This window comes from Mastigoproctus giganteus, chromosome 8, assembly GCF_048544385.1.
Source record: "Mastigoproctus giganteus isolate SK-2022 chromosome 8, ASM4854438v1, whole genome shotgun sequence".
NCBI lineage: Eukaryota > Metazoa > Arthropoda > Arachnida > Uropygi > Thelyphonidae > Mastigoproctus > Mastigoproctus giganteus.
The window spans coordinates 28,010,016-28,022,318 of NC_143582.1; the positions used below are offsets into that span (position 1 = coordinate 28,010,016).

Below are 12,303 nucleotides of genomic sequence, written 5' to 3' on the forward strand. Positions count from 1 at the left end.
CCAAGATGGATTTAGGTTATCGAATCATCAAACTACAAGTTGGATCTTTGTCGATTTCGATTCTTTCTGGTGGAGCGCGCCCCTCGATCGACTTAACCATGTTCTCTCCAGCTTTATCATCTAGTCCGTAGTTATTCACAGAACAGAAAGATTCTTGTGGTGTCGAAGCATCAGATTGTGTCCAGAGTATTTTCTCGAGGGTATCTCCCAAGGATCTATCATGGGACTGCTTGTTTGGAACATTGTGCTGTTGCACCACTTTGACAATACTCATGCAGATCGCCATCTCTGGCAGGTCTCGCTCGCTCTGCACAAGAACTTCAGGCAGAAACAGTTCTCAACGATTTCTGTGAATGGACTCGTACTCATAAACTAAAAACTTGACCTCCCAAAACCTATATGATCAATAAGAATAAATTAATTTATGGAAGACCGCCAAAAGTTAAAACCAATGGCTCGCAGGTTCCAGTTGTGAGAAAAACTAATTATCTTATTATTGACAGCAAATTCTTTTGCTATCAATTGATATTTTTGAATTTTTTTGGTTTTACCATTTTAAGTACTGTTTCTAGTTCTTCATTAGTAAGGACTTCTCTTATATTGTTGTTAGATGTTTTAGCCAGAGGAGGATCAACGGTGATCCATAGGATTTTATAATAGATGAGCCAATCTTCTAACGTTATTGTATTAATTTTGACTGTTTCCTTGAAGTTATTGTTCATTTGTCTTATTACTTTGTATACTCTAGTACGTGGCTTATTCTAAGTTGGTGACAAAATTGTTCCATTGAGCTTTGTGACTTTTTCGTTTCATCTTCTGGCTATGGCTCTTTTCGTTTATATTCCACTTCATCTTCTAGTTTTTTTTTTGTGTTTATCCATTTTTATATGCATTCCTTTTCTCGTGAATGATAGTGCTGAATTTCGCAACCTCTTTTAACACCCAGTGTTGCCTCTGCTGATTCTTCCAGCACACGCTCCTTGATTAGACCGGGGTTCGAGCCCGTCACCACCAAATACGGAGGATGCGGAAAGGTCAGGGAATGACCACCGCGTATCCCGGAGCAATATGGCCTTAGTTACTAATGCTCCTAAAAACCAAACAACAAAAAAACAGCTGATTCTTCCAAGATTTTGCAAAGGTTGCTCCATCTATCTTCTATATTTATTCCTACAAGATAGTTTGTTAATTTCTTATTTATTTCGGGAGCTTACTTCATGTAGACATTCTTGAGATGGTTGCTCCTTTTTATGCCTCAGCCATGATGGAAGGAATCTCAAGGTAGTCACCAAAGAAGTGGTCTCATTCAATTTCGTATCCTCTAAAAACTCTTGTGTTGAGTATGAATTTTCCTACTTTGCTGTTTGCCAAGGTATAATCTATAATAGATTTTGTACCTCTTGAGGACCATGCCTATTATTGTTAGCTACCCTCTTTCTATTTGTAGACATGGTTTGTGAATCATAATTGATATTCCTGCTCTTGTTCGTTCTACTTTTCTAACACCACTGTAGATCTCCTCGAGTTTCTTTTTTTGTCTCTCTCAAAACAGCTATTTTAATTTTCTTTTGCATCAGAATATCATCAATTTGATCTTCATGGTGAGTTATACTTCTCACGTTCCAAGAAGCAAAGAATGTTTTTTTTACTTTAGCCGGGCCGCGGTCACTTCCATACAAGGCAGGGCTTGAAAATAAGTGAAGGAACTTGTAGATTGGTTATTAGCCAAAACACATGTCTAATGACAGGGCTGCTGTCTCTGTTTGTTGATGACAAATTAAGATTTACTTCCCGCGTCAACCATCTTGTTGCCAAAGTTAAACGATTCACGAATGTTAATAAAAATTTCAAGACAGAAATGGAGACTGAAGCGTAAAACACTACAATGCAGTTGCGTGGTTCCATAGGGCCATCTCTGCATCCATACGATGCAGAGATTCATGGTACTTGCTATTGTTCGATCCTGTCTGGACGGTATCAACAATGGCGCTTCAAGTCCTGGCTGGGGTTTTGTCTCTGGGCCTGCACCTAGCTTTTAACAGTCTCAGCTACAAAATAAGAAAAAATATTCCTTCTGAGTTTTGAGTATAACTAAAAACATGAATACCGAGACCAGGAATAAATTAATAAAGTTATGGCAACTTCGATGGGATAACTCTACAAAAGGAATTATAACAAAAAATGCTCCTTCTCAAATATGTATACTTCATATTTGATCGCTGGGCATGGCTCTATTAAGGCAAAGCTGTATGACTTCGGACTGGAAACATCTGTTATGTCATTGTCCCATCTACAGTGATCTAAGAGGTTCTTTGCGACCATGTCTGGATTTTATACCTGGTAGAGAAAACTCTTTTATGGATAAACAGCGCTCATTCCAAATCCTTTAAGTTAGACTGAGATGTGGCAACTGAAGTTTAACATTGACAAATGCAAAATACTGCATATGGGTAGAAGTAACCCCAGAGAAACGTACCAGCTGTGTGGTACTACACTTAAGGTGGTAGAAAATGAAAAAGACCTGGGAGTAATTGTGCAATGAGATATGAAGTTTTCTGAGCAATGCAGACAGGCTGCCAGAGCAGGTCATGGGGTATTGTCGATGATATACAGGAATTTTGCTAGCAGGGAAAAGGAGGTGATTGTCCCTCTGTATAAGGAAATGGTCAGACCATGCCTTGAGTACTACGTACAGGTCTGCAGGCTTCATTTTAGGAAGGATGTAGAGTTGCTGGAACGAGTACAGAGAGAGGCAACAAGACTGGGGGGGGGGAAAGGCTTTTACTAAGAAAGGCTTAAGTTCTGCAAACTGCAGTCTGGAGAGTAGGCATCTGCGAGGTGTATAAATCCTTGTATGGGTTGAGCAGGCTCAATACTCATGGAATTCTTTCTCTTGCTTAGGTTACGTACCTGAGGGGGCATAAATTCAATTTGAGGAAAGACAGTTGTGCGGAAAAGCCATCGGGTAGTTGATTGCGGGAACAAACTTCATCTGGCGTTGTGGAAGTTGACAGCTTAAATAAATTCAAGAGGTAATAGATGTGTTTTTTTTTTGGCCGATGCTACATAAGCTTTCTTTCTTGCATCACATGCTTCTACTACTGCTATCACACTGTACCACGGCGGACCTGAATAACGTTTAGGGGCCGCTCGACATAAGAATTAGAGACTGGGATTATGTCAGGGTGCCTTATCATCTGTGGACATGTGTGTCCACAGATGATAAGGCACCTTGACATAATCCCAGAATCTCTAATTCAAGAAATCATCCATCTAAAGGCTAACAGCAAAGACATCAGAAACCCGGCGAGGTATAGACCTGTCTTCCAACAATGTACAAGATCCTCTGAGTAGCTACATAACTAAGAAGATATCAGACCACTTGTAGAGCCAGCACGTCATGTCCGCTGTGGGCTGCTTTTTCAACTGTTAAAGGGAGAACAAGCACTTGCATTGGCTTCACTACAGACCCCAACAAGATCCTGGAAAAGGCACAACTCATGACATTCCTGAAACAAACCTGACAGGACAGATGGGCAGCCTCGACAAAAGGCACAGTTACCAAAAAAATTCATCCCTGAGATTAATCTGGTATATCCGCAACCTCCGGCCTAGTTTTCACTTGGACTACGTATCTCCTGACTGGATATGGCTCTTTCAGAAAAAAACTCTGACTTTGGGATCTCGGAAACACCGCAATGCTACTGCCGGCAAGAGGAATCGTGGGAGCACCTCATACACGACTGTGAAATCTATGAAGACCTGCGATGCTAGGTGGTCACAAGGATCCACTCCCTACTCCGAAACCAGGAACACCTAATAATACAGGGCATTCACCCAATTTGCTCAGGATCTCTTTTCACGACAAAGATCCCTGCCACCTCCATAAGAACTAGTGATCTCCCGACTCTGGCCGACACCCCAACACTAAATGGCGACGGAATTGCACAACCGTGTGACAACAGTAGCCTACAAAGACAATATCAGGAACGGATAACCATAGCGCAGCAAGCCCAAGGACTCCAAACTCAAAACTACTGGAAGACTCTGTCTCATGACTCACGAACAGAACTGTAGCATTCCACCTGATTGCCAGTCCTAGACCTCCGTACCAGACACTCACTAACTGCAAACTGGAACTGTCAATGGACTCTTAAAGGAGTGGACCCCTGTCTTCAACTGAAACCACCACGAAACATGACCAATAAGACAGAGACATGATCGTACACTGACTGGACCTGGGTGCCACAAATACAACACCAGAACAGCACAGTCAAACGAAACACTGGACTACCTGATATGACTTCCTCTTGCAGCTGTTCTGCCAAGGCGCCCACTGGCGATCCAATACCAATGCTCCCTTGCATGGTACTTTCTTTCCACCACCTAGGGAGAGGAAACAGACTCTGTCTTCTTCCTCCTGGTGGGGCATGGGCCACCTTCCCTATCGACCTCCTACTCTGACTTTCACCCCCAGTCTTCAGTCTCCCCCTCTACTCTGTCTAAGTCAACAGCGAATGTCCCACACAAACAAGATTTAAAGCATTCAAATTAATGCGCAAACTCTCTTGGCTTCTCAACCCTTTTTTTTTTTTTTTACAAATAGGTCCTAGCCACTGAAATTTCAGGAAACTAGGTGGCAGGACCTGCCAGAGTACTTATCTAAAAATAATTGGTGTACCTGGTCTGTCTCCACGGGGCTAAGTGTGGGCAACAGTAAGTCCCAACTGGGGCCCAACGGCTAAATGGCCCGAAGAACAACACTCCACATATACAATATCCATACACTTTTAAATCTCTGGCTTTTGCAGTAAACTTTGTCACACCCACAATGAAAGCAATGCGGGGAGGGGGAAACCCTTAGTGCCATCAGACACTAAATACGCTTTACATCATGGCAGAGCAGCAGAAGGGTGAAAATTATCATTGGCGCATTAAGTATATAGCAAGCCTACGAAGAAGGAAATCTTACAAGGTCTTCGACTCCGTACCTCAAAGCAAGACATGGATTTCATCAGAGAAATCCACTCGGCGAAAACTACCAGTTGACCGGTGAAGGGACTGGATCCATGACTGAGAGATACCTACAAATATCTGGGGATGATGCAAGCGCAACAGTTAGACCACAAGGAGATCAAGGCCCGCCTGAATGCCATCAGAGACCGAGAAACCTGCTGAATGGCGGAAATATGGTGAGAGCCATAAACACCTACGCAGTTCCAGTAATAACGTACCCCTTCCGAATTATAGATTGGACTAAAGCTAAGCTGGAGGAGATTATGAGATCGACTAGGATAATGATGACCAAGAGCCGCCAACACCACCCGAAGTCGGCCATCGAGAGACTGACCATACCTCGGAATTTGAGACACCTAATTGAACAACAGTAGGCAATAAAAGAACCTGTGGGATTAGCAGTGGCAAATTATACAAGAAAGAAAGTTCATAGATCATCAGCCAAAAAAAAAAAAAAAAACCTCCCATTTCACCTATTCATTCTCTCCAATAGTTTGTCTAGTCATATCTTGAATTTATTTAAACTATCAACTTCAACAACAACAGATGGAAATTTTTTCCCGCAATCAACCACCCGCTCGCTAAAGGCAAATTTCCGCACATCTATTCTGCAACTGTCCTTCCTCAATTTCAATTTGTACCCCCTCATACGTGTGGTCTGAGCAAGAGGAAGAATCCCATCAGCATTGAGCTTGCTCAATCCATTCAAATCACCTCGTACGTGCCTGCTCTTCAGCCACTGCAATTTGCCTTTCTTAGTAAGAGCACCCCTTTGTTTCCCTCACCAATCGCATTGCTCTTCTCTATATCTGTTCCAATAGCTCCACATCCTTCCTGTATGCAGCATTCAAGATGTGGCCCGACCATTGTCTTATACAATGGAATAATCACCTCCTTAACCTTGCTAGCAAAATACATACATATTATTGACAAAACGGCCCAATAAAAATCCTCCCGTTATCGAACTCGGGTCTTTTCCACCCGGTGTGGGGAGGACAGCCATCCTATCAACTGTACTACCAACTAGGGCGCTAGTCTGGGGTCACTGCTTCCCATTTGCAGTATACTCTGCATTTATCAATTTTAAACTTTAATTGCCGTTTTTCAACCTATCTGCCTAACTTTTCTAGATCCTCTTGCAGTAGCATCTGTCCAGGATAACACAGACCGCTCAACATCAACAAGTTTCCCCACTCGCAGAGAAAGAAGAAACAAAGATGGGCGAAGAAGGCAGACACTACAATGACCTCCATCGAGACTACATAGATAAGATGGCTTACGAGCGGAAGGATCTTCCACGAGACCAAAGGATCCATGTTAGCCATCCAAGACCAAGATAATCAACACCAGGAAATGCATCTCCAAGGTCCCAGGAGGGACAGAAACCACCAGATGGCCAGGATAATACAAACCTATAAATATTTTAATTTGGAAATAGGATAATTTCTCCTAATTCTGCATTTACCAGAGAGTTATTTATTATTTGATGTATGTTTTTCAGTCACACTTCTGAGGGTTATTTCGCAAAAAGATAAAAATAGAAGGGAATAAATGAAGAGAGAGAAAAAAACAACTCGTAGTTTGTAACGCAGATTGAATACGAATGACACCGACGGATCGTAGCCCACTTCATCGTTACGTCGCTAAGCAACAGCGTAACTCTGGGTCGTGTCGTCCGGTCAAACGGAAGCCAAAGAAGGGTTAGAACAAGAGGAGGAGAACTGAAGGGCGCAGTTATCGATTCCTTCTCTCTCGCAGCAACGAACGCACACAAACAAACGGTGTGCGCTATTTTTGGCAGTGGAGTTTGGTACCTGTCTTCGTAGAGGGAACCTCTCCAAATATTCCTACTTCTTCCCTCTCGGGTAAAACTCGCTGATGGTGGGACCACTTCGTTTCAATTCTCTGAGCACTGCCTCATTTTCAGACACGATATCGTGTTTACAGTTTTTGTATACACATGTGACGTCACATTTCTATTTATAATGCGAGGCAGTCCACTCTTTCGTATGCATTATATATTATTTCCCTCTGTCTCTCTTCTCGTCTCCATCACCTCTGCTTGTATATAAATCGCTCTTTCTTTCGTTTTATTTTAAACAAATATCGCATATAAATGGGTTCTGTAGATCGATTTATTTATCGTATTCTTCGATGCAACCATGCTTTGGAACTTAGTTTCTCTGTGATGCATATTTTTAAAAGATAAATTTTCTTCTGGATGTTTCTATCTCCTCTCTTCAAAGATTCTTCTTTTATCCAGTCTATATTATTTATCTCACCTTTAGCCTCTGATCAAAGAAAGATTAGGAAATATTTTAGCCTGATTTATTTTGATATTCATAGCTAATATTTAATAGGTTAATGGTTAAGTCACGTGGTTAAGTTGATATTCAAGCTACGTAAGTCAAAAACTTAAATAGGCTAAGATATTTGTAGCTTTGATTTAAGTAGGCTAATAAGCAGTCATACAGCAATGACAACCTGGAAGTAAACCTCTTCGTACTATCATTAAAAATATATTTATATCGCTGCATCAAGAAGTTTTTAACCTCTTTCCAGTTACCAATACTGAATAAAAAAAAAAATCTGTACCATCAATGGTACAGATTTTTTTTTTTTAAATAATCTTAATTAATAGCATAAGTTTGTTTTGTGAAAATCAATACAAATGTTAAAAACAGCACAGAATGCGCACGCGCACATTGAACTTTTTCCATGTCGCATATAATATAAAATATATTTGGAAGAAACCAAATTGAAATTTAAAATAAAAAGGTAAAATTAAAAATATCTATTAAAATTTTATTCTTTTATCAGTTTCAGAAATATGTTGGAATTGTAAGCTAGTTTGGTAATCCACCAATTAGTTGATTGAATAATGGTCATTGCTATTTAATAGTGAAGTCACGTGATTAAGTTGATATTCAAGCTATGTAAGTCAAAAAACTTAAATAGGCTAAAATGTTTGTAGTTTTGATTTAAGTAGGCTAAGATGTTTGTAGTTTAAATTGAAGTAGGCTAAGGTATTTGTAGTTTTGATTTAAGTAGGCTAAGATATTTGTAGTTTTGATTTAAGTAGGCTAATACGTGTGTGATTTTCCTATAGGAACCAAAGTCTTGCTTGTAAACACAGACATAACATGAGCATCATTCGTCACCTTTAAGTAGCTAAGATGTTTGTGCTTTAAATTTAAGTAGGCTAAGATGTTTGCGGTTTTGAGTAGGCTAATACGTGTGTGATTTTCCTATAGGAAGCAAAGTGCTTTGCTTGTAAATAGACATAACATGAGCATCATTCGCCACCTACAGGTAATCCACTACAATTCTAATCCTGAGTTATACATAACGTTCACTTATAAGTTGAATGTATTCCTTTAACCTCCTGAAGAGGTCACTGATTTCAAACAACTTTTCTCCTTTGAAAGATAAAAACTAAAGTTCGAATGCGCAAACTTTCACCCACCTCTGTTCTCCTAAAGGAGTTGTCGCCGATACCCTCCGACGCCACCGCTGGATGCCTTCTCCCCCCTTTTCGAAACAGGTGCTCGCTCGAAGGTCAAGAGTAGTCCAACGGCACGTGCGCACTTGTTTAAACAAAGTCCAGGAACGTGCTCTGCATATAAGCTATGATAACAATGAGGAACACCACCAGGAGTATGAGAATAAAGCCCACAGCCACGAGCAGCATCATGGAGCCAAGAGCATGACGCCTCTTCTCCCCCACTATGCGAGTGCCGATGCGGGGACAGAGGATGCTGGGGAAGTGGAAGGAGGAGTTACGACGCATCTGTGACGTCATCGGTGATTGACATCCCTTCTACCGACAAGGTAGCGAAAGGAAATTAAGTGCTCCTGAGGTCGGGATGTCGCTTTCTTAATAAAGTGAGCAGCGTCAGTCGTTTAGCAAAATAAGTACAGTAGTTGGAAAAAAATTTTGATCTTTCGGTATTATTTGTGGGGAGTGTTTTTTTGACGATATTTAAGTGTATTTTGGTTAATATCGTTTTATGGAAAGTAAATAGTTAGTATTTATAGTTATTTATGATTTTTTTTAAAATTTAATACGAGGTTGCTCCTTTCCTAGAATACAGACATATTAAATAAAATTGATTGAAAATGTCTGAGATTTTTGTTACAGATTTCAAAATAATGTCAAGTGTTGTCCACTCTTAAAGATAAAATATATATATATATGAATAAGTAATATGACTTTTTGAAAGAAAGCTGTTTTATTTCTGTTACAATACCGAGGCAACTCGTGGGACGGTTCTACATAAGAGAGATTATTAATGGATGGACAAAATCCTTTGCTCCACAGTTCTATGAAGGCTATGATTCCGTTATGTTTAAAGTCTTTCTACTTAAATTCATTTCAGGCTCATTTACTTCTATCAGTGGTACTGTTTCACCACCACAGAGTGGAGTTCTGAAAGTGCGTTGGCATCGTTAACTGAGATGAGTTTTAAGGCCAGTTTAAGCACTATCATATGATTTTAACGAAGAGACATCAAGCATCATCTTCCTGTGATAACAGCCATCATTATGATGGCTGTTATCACTGGAAGTCCAAAGATGAATGGGGAAATTTCTGTGGATTGCAGAAGTGACAATGTATTGCCAATACATAAAAGTTGGTAACTACAGACCAGTTCGCACCTGCCTGCCTTCGGTAGTAGCGAAGATCTTAGAGGCAATGAGTAGCAGTGCAATCCAGGGACATTTAGATAGAAATGGCATTCTGAAGGTCACGCAACATAGTTATGTTTAAGTAACCTTGTAAGCTATTTTGATACGATTCCTCATGAGCGGTTACTGTTTAAGCTGGAACATGTTGGGATTACTGAAAAGATTCTAAGCTGGACTGCAGGGTGGCTGCAAGGCAGAGGATTTTCATTAATGGGCATTCAGGAAGGAATAAAAGGCGTGATGTCAGGATTAGGAGAGTCGTTAATGATCAGTTCCAAGCAGTGTTCCTTCAGAATGATTTGAACAGGCGTCAAGACTGGTCAGAAAAATGGCACCAAAATGTCTTACACTTGGAGAATAGCCACCCAAAATAACTCATACACTTGGTGGGGGTTGAATTAAATATAGTAGAGGAAGAAAGGGATACGGGCAGATGTGCAGTTTTCTGAGCAGTGTAAACAGGTGGCCAGGAAGGCCGATGGTATCCTATCAATGATTTATCGAACAATATTCTGTAAAGATAGGAAGGTCAAACTCTCACAATTACAATACTTTGCCTAGGCCTGGACACAGTATTGCAATTAGTCAACGTCTTTTTTTTTTTAGATAAAAAGTCAGTCTTTTTTTTTTAGATAAAAAAAAAAGACTGACTTCTTCAAAAGGTCCAAAGATGGTGAGATCGGCACAAGGTGCCGATCTCACCATGCGATTATGTGAGCAACTAGGGACCAGTAAAATGAATGAAGGTGGAGTCTTCACTGTTGTAAAGAATTCAAGAATTAGGGGGTCATCTATTAAAAGTACAGGGGAAGAGGTTTAGACTAGATTGAAGGACGTTTTCTCTTAGCTGGAACACGTTTCCTTTCCAGATAGATGATCATGACAATTTGAAGAAATTCAAGGTCAACTGGACACTTACCTTAGGGAGGGAGCGCTTAGTTTATTATCTTCTTTTAATGTGCAAGCATCGTGGCGCATAACAATGTACTGGAACTTGAGAAATGACGTCACACTACCCACGTGACTGGTGAGAAATGTGATCTCAAATACTGAAATTAAAACTAAAGCATACGGGGCCACGGTGGTCTTGTGGCAGCGTTGCTGGCTTGCTGAATAGCTGATCGAGGTTCGATTCCAGCTGCTACCCTCATGGGAATTTTCTCAGGGGCATTCAGCATTGAGTTTGGCGGTCTCAAACCGTGGTCGTGAGGTTTTTCACCGGGATTGACTCCGGTTTTCCCCTCACAACAGACAAACCGCCTTTCGCGACGAGGGGTACACGAAAATTTCTTAGGGCTAGGGACGCGAGTAGACTAAATTCCGCAGCGTTTTCGCTGCGGAATTTCCTCTTGAGGGAAGGGGGTTAGTGGGGCAGCCGCGCCACCATCATAAGGTGGGTTTGCGGGCGGGTAGTCTATTTAATAATAAGCATTTTAGCAAAATATAAGTTCATTACATGAAAGAAAAGGTAGTTGGTGTGCGCAGAGCATTTCATTTCAGACGCGTTAGCAAACATTAATAGTTCACGATTTACAGAGAAAATAATATTCAGTGCTTCAGCTGCAGTATATAGATAGCCCACGTGATATATATTCGAAATAATAATTGCTAGAATTCTATTGGTGTGATTTTAATGAAACATAGGAAGGAATGTCGACAAATCCTTCTTACAGCTGCGAAAGAAAATCCACTTTCCACTGCATGTAATAACTCTTCCCAGTGGAAGAGTTATTACATGCAGATGGACGGACGGATAATTGTAGCATTTCTGTTAGTCCAATTTTAATGATACTTAGAATGTTCAAAAAATCTTTCTAAAAGGTCCACGATATAAATTTCATGAAAATCCGTCCTGAGAGTTGAACTGTTACGTGCTGGGTGGGGGAAGCAGGTGTATTATGGCATCTATGGTAACGTATTTTACAAATTGTGCAGTTAATTGTATGGCTAAGATACGTGTGGATACTTTTATTTATTTTTTATGTGAAATTTTCTTTGTTCGCGTATAAACGTTTGCTAACGCGTCTGAATTGAAATGTTCTGCGCACACCAACTACCTTTTCTTTTATGTAATGAACTTATATTTTGCTAAAATAGCCTATTATTAAAGAGACTGCCCGCAAACCCACCTTATGATGGTGGCGCGGCTGCCCCACTAACCCCCTTCCCTCAAGAGGAAATTCCGCAGCGAAAACGCTGCGGAATTTAGTCTACTCGCGTCCCTAGCCCTAAGAAATTTTCGTGTACCCCTCGTCGCGAAAGGCGGTTTGTCTGTTGTGAGGGGAAAACAGGAGTCAATCCCGGTGAAAAACCTCACGACCACGGTTTGAGACCGCCAAACTCAATGCTGAATGCCCCTGAGAAAATTCCCATGAGGGTAACAGCTGGAATCGAACCCCGATCAGCTATTCAGCAAGCCAGCAACGCTGCCACAAGACCACCGTAGCCCCGTATGCTTTGGTTTTAATTTCAGTATTTTACATCACATTTCTCACCAGTCACGTGTGTAGTGTGACGTCATTTCTTAACTTCCGTACAATCCGTTGTTAGGGGTCGCTATAGATGTTTTCGCATCACTAAATTGCCAAAAGTATCTGG

The 12,303-nt window shown here is 40.9% G+C and overlaps 1 protein-coding gene across 3 annotated transcripts in view; it reads right to left on the minus strand.

Annotated features, from left to right (window-relative positions):
- The window catches only part of LOC150081394 (cubilin-like), a 196,386-nt gene that overhangs the window by 63,989 nt on the left and 120,094 nt on the right, over positions 1-12,303 (minus strand). Inside the window, exon 1 of one of the 3 annotated variants that reach the window (XM_090379779.1) lies at positions 8,483-8,744. The exons of the other annotated variants lie outside the window; for them this stretch is intronic. The gene's annotated coding sequence lies outside the window, so the exon portion shown is untranslated. Of the gene's footprint in view, positions 1-8,482; positions 8,745-12,303 lie in introns of those variants that run through there. 3 annotated transcript variants of the gene reach the window in all.